Below are 4,804 nucleotides of genomic sequence, written 5' to 3'. Positions count from 1 at the left end.
GAGACTTGAGGGTAAAAGGCCACCATCCCTTACGTGCTTATTCCAGTGCGGAAGCATGCAAAGCGCCGTCTATTTCTTAGCGTAACATTATCTTTTTTTTTAACATCCGTACACACTTAAGCGCTCATACATACGCGCATACACTCACCCTTATGAATGCACACATGCATACCCTATTCTTATGAGCACCTCCGAGAGACTGAGACGTCATGTCATCTTGAAATTTATGAAGTCATCGTAGACGCCTCGTCGCGTCGACGGGAACGTCTCCTCCCACTGAAAGCGCATCGCCGGAAATCCTGAAATAAATTCAGAAATAAATGCGAGCACCAGGACTTGAACTCTAATAGGTTAAGAATACCACAGTTTCTTTAACCATCCAACCACAGCTTGGTTCGCTAGCGTAACATTATCTACTCCCTCCGTCCCGGACGAAGGGAGTATTTTATAGGAGTATTTACGTATACATAAAGAAAGATCAATTAATTCAGTAGACAGAATACATTCTGATGCGTACGTACATGATAGCCTGCAACAATTTCTGTAGCGTTTCCTTCTGATTAGCGCTTGCCTTGCGCGCGCCAGCACTGTCTTTCTGTCTTTCCTTGACCATCAATATGCCGGATGGGTACCGTTGAGTATCGTGATTATTAGGATAGACTAGATAGATTAGGATTTGTTCTGGTTTGTTTTGTACTTCAAGTAGATCATTATACTTCTATATATATGCCCATGAGGCTCAAGCAATACATCGAACTATTTCATCAAATCTCTCTCCCCCTTCTACCGTAGTGCCGCGACCAACGGTCCACTTCGTCGTCCGCGTGCGTCGACTTCTTGTGGTTTCCGTCGTGCCATCTCCCTTGGCGCGGGAACGCCACCATCCGCGCCGGTCTTCGTTATGCTATCAGGGTTCTTCGCCTACTTCGAGCATCACCGTCGTGCTCCTAACCTAGCCGCTGCCGCTCTTCTTCGGCCGCCGCCGCCGCTACCCCCATAGCCGCCGCAGCCGCCCGTCCACCCCTTCGTCTTCGTCCAGCACCAGCCCGTCGCCAGCGTTGCCGTCATCTACCCCGACCGCTTCATCTACTCCGACAACCGCGGGCGACATTGGCCCCGCGTCGATGGACGCCGTAATCGTCGTCGAGTTCTTCTCTGCTGGCCCCTTCGACTTCTTTGACATGGCGTACAGCTCGTGCAGGTTCCTCATCTATGCATGCCCGGTGCTGGCAACACCGATGCGTGCCTCCGTCCACGACGTTCCCGGGCCTGGCAAGCCTGGTGTGGCGCTTCGTCAACTTTGTCTTCGTCCGTCTACGCATGTCCGGTGCTGGCAACACCGACGCGTGCCTTCGTCTACGATGTGTCCTCGGGGTTGGCAACCCCGGCGCGAAGCATCGTCAACATCATCTACTTCCTGGCGCACCACTACTTCGACACCACTGCGCCCATGACTAACTCGGCGCCTCCTTGTGTCCGCGGCTCCACGGTGACTTCCTCGACACTGGCTACCTCGACTCGACATCGATCACGGCATTATTCGCACGGCTACCTCGACCATGGCTGCACCACCCACACTCTCGGCTACATCGACAAACGTCACAAAGGGCTATCGCCTGCTTGAGCAACCTCGTCGGTTTTCACTTCAGCCACGACTCCGCGATGCATCAACAATTACGACTATGGGGGGTGTCCATTAGCTTGTCTTCATATTCTTCTCCAGTCTCACCGCCTGCGTCGCTACCATTGTGACTGCGGGGGGATGTGGAGTATCGTGATTATTAGGATAGACAAGGTAGACTAGGATTTATTCTGGCTTGTCTTGTACTTAAAGTAGATCACTGTACTCCTATATATATGCCCATGAGGCTCAAGCAATACATCAAACTATTCCATCAAACTATTCTTCTCCAAGTAGATCATTGCAGGTACTACTACTGAAGTTGCGTGGTACTAATCCACATGGACATGGACAGAGGAGCTAATCTTCCGAAGGTTCTGACGCGTGCATCGTAGACAAAATTTGACACTGTTCGAAGGCTATAGCATGTAGGGGGATTTATCTCGGCTCCAGTTTGAATGTCAAGAAGGTGTGCATCAGACGTGGCGTGAAAAAAACTGTTTCGCTTCCGGAAAAGTAGGATCTCACGAGGCGATCAAAGGAGGCGACGAGGGTTCCCTTGCGCGCCGCCTGTGGCGCCGCCGGTTCCCTCTCTCTCTCTCTCGGTCGCTCCGGCGGCGGGAGGGACGGGGAACCTCGGGTCTGTCTGCTAGGTGGGTGTGTGGTAGGGCTAGGATTGAGGGTGACGCTGCCGAGACCGTTGCGGTGGTGTCGCGTCGGAATAAATTTCTCCGGTCTCCGTTCGTGGTCAGGCGAGGCTTTTGCCTTCAACTAGGAGCCAGCGGGGTGGGGGATCCCTAGATCTCGTCGAGGTCGCGGGCTATGGTGGCTGGAGGTCCATCGGCACTGGCCGTTTGGGTCCTCATATGGACAATGGATGCAGGGAGACGAAGGCGCTTATTCTTCCTTGTCAGTATGATTTGCTGCTGTTGTTCTTCTCCTTCCTCTGTGCTGATGCTGGAGGGAGATCCTGCTTTGCGCGGGCGGATGGTCCGGCCGCGGTGCTGGACCGGTCGGATAACTCGAGTGCTCTTCCTTCCGGAAGGGACATTTTTCGCGGTACTCAATGCCAAAAATGGCGACGGCTGTTGCAGGTGTGTTGGATTGATGTCCATGCCCTCTCAGCACTGGTGTCAAGAAAGTAGCAGCGTGGCGGCAATTGTATCGTGGTCGAAGATGATGACCTGCTTGCGCCTAGTTGCAGATCCTTCTGCTGCATGATGTCACAGGGCTCCGGAGATCTTCTTGTGTTATGGTTGGCTTAGGGTACCCTAGGTGTTCGTGATGCTTTGTGTTTGCGTTTCAATATGCTTGTAAGGGTCAACTACTTTATACTATTTCGTGATTTAATTGAAAAAATTCTAAAAAAAGAGAAGGTGTGCATCACGATCGTGTGGACACATGCGTTGCGACCGACCTGCCGGGACTTGGGCGCTCCAAGCGAGTGGGGTTTACTGACCTTGATTGCATATCTCTTCTCTACAAACTCTCGGTCGCCCCTGAGAAATGCTGCCGTTCTGATGAGTGATCAGCCCTGCCCACTCACAGCCATCTCGAAGAGATCATTGCCGCCGTCGCGGGCCGGCACCTGCTGCAATCCAAACATCTCAGCCACGAGCAGCAGAGTGCAGGGCACCGGCTGCGTCCCAATCATGTACTCCTAAGTAAAGTAATATAAATCAAGGTGTTTGATTATGAGACTCGGCCTAGAGCCAGGGCTTCACCTCCTCCTTCTCTAAGAAAGAAAATTAGGGTTCGTGCCTCTCGCCGGCGCCGGCGCAGATCCGGCTCGTCTCCGGTGGCTCTAAGGTCATGGAGGCGTGGTGGATCCTGGCAAAGGCCGGCGGGAGGGCTTCATTTTTAATCGTTTTTTTCAATCTTGTTAGGGTTTGTGCCCTACTCAGGAAGGCGAGACGGCGGCGCCTCCCTGAAGATGAAATAAATGTCTCCCCGCCTAGCTCCCGTTCCAGCGGTGCGTCTAGCATTGTTGGTGGGCGTGTGAAGGTATGTCTCCGGCAGATCTATCTTTGGTGGATTTGCTCGGATCTCGTCGTTGTTCGTCTACGTTCGTGTGTCTTCGGTTTGGATCCTTTCGATCTACGTTATTTTTCATCGGCGGCGGTTGCAGTTCTGGGGTGCCGGTCCTATGAGGCCTTAGCACGACGACTTCCCGACTGTCTACTATATCAAGTTTTGCCCGGCTCCGGCGATGGAGGGGCGATGACGGCGGCTCGCCTTCGGCTCACTTCAGTGCTTGTAGTCGTCGCTAGGTGGTCTACGAATCTGCATGTAATTTTTATTTCTGGTATTCGTTGTACTGCCATGATTGAAGATGAATAGATTGAAAATTTTTCCGCAAAAAAAAAAGATAAAATAATATAAGAGCATTTAGATTATTATTTTAATTATTCAAATTCGTTAAAAAAATAATTATCTAAACGCTTTTATATTAGTTTATAGAGGGAGTACTATGTATGCATGATCTGCACTTACGCAACACACACACTCACACACCCATCCGGGCATCTGGCGAACCTAGCTAGTACGCCTCGCTTGTGTTCTTCCTGACCTGAATGAGGACCGTGGATTAAGCTTGTTTGGTTGGAGGAGTTGTTTATTGGGAATGGGAGTTCAAGATAAGTGAGATTTAAAATTCTTTGATTGACTCAGGGACATGGGAATTAAGAAGAGAGGGGGAAGAGGAATTAAGAGGACCAACTTCCTCGTATCTCTTCCCTAGGGGATCCCTGGCAATTGAACTGGGGATTGGGAATTAGCAAAATGAAAAACGTTTCGTTGGTTGTGCATGTTTGTGAGGGATGTTTTGTTAGGTAGCACGTACGTGAGGAAGGCATTCCCCTGCCTAATTCTATCAATGAAACAGGGGCAGTTAACTCCCTCTTATATTCCCGTTTCTAATTGCCTTCACATGCCAAACAGAAAAACAAGGCTTAAAATCAATTTCTCATGTCTAATCTCTTGACAAACTCTCATCTCTAAACTCTTATTCCCTCTCCATGTTGTTACCAACCACGCTGTCAAAGTTCATGCGTTGATGGAATGATAGCCAACGCTCAGGGCATCGCCCGTTCTTCTAACAGTAACATGTGGGTCTGCAAAGGCATCGCTTTTGTACATTGGGTGGCTGCGCGTTTTCTACCATGTGTGTATGGGGTGTGGGCC

The sequence above is a fragment of the Triticum dicoccoides genome, chromosome 6B (assembly GCF_002162155.2).
Source record: "Triticum dicoccoides isolate Atlit2015 ecotype Zavitan chromosome 6B, WEW_v2.0, whole genome shotgun sequence".
In the NCBI taxonomy this organism is placed as follows: Eukaryota; Viridiplantae; Streptophyta; class Magnoliopsida; order Poales; family Poaceae; genus Triticum; species Triticum dicoccoides.
Note: the sequence above shows the minus strand (reverse complement) of the source record.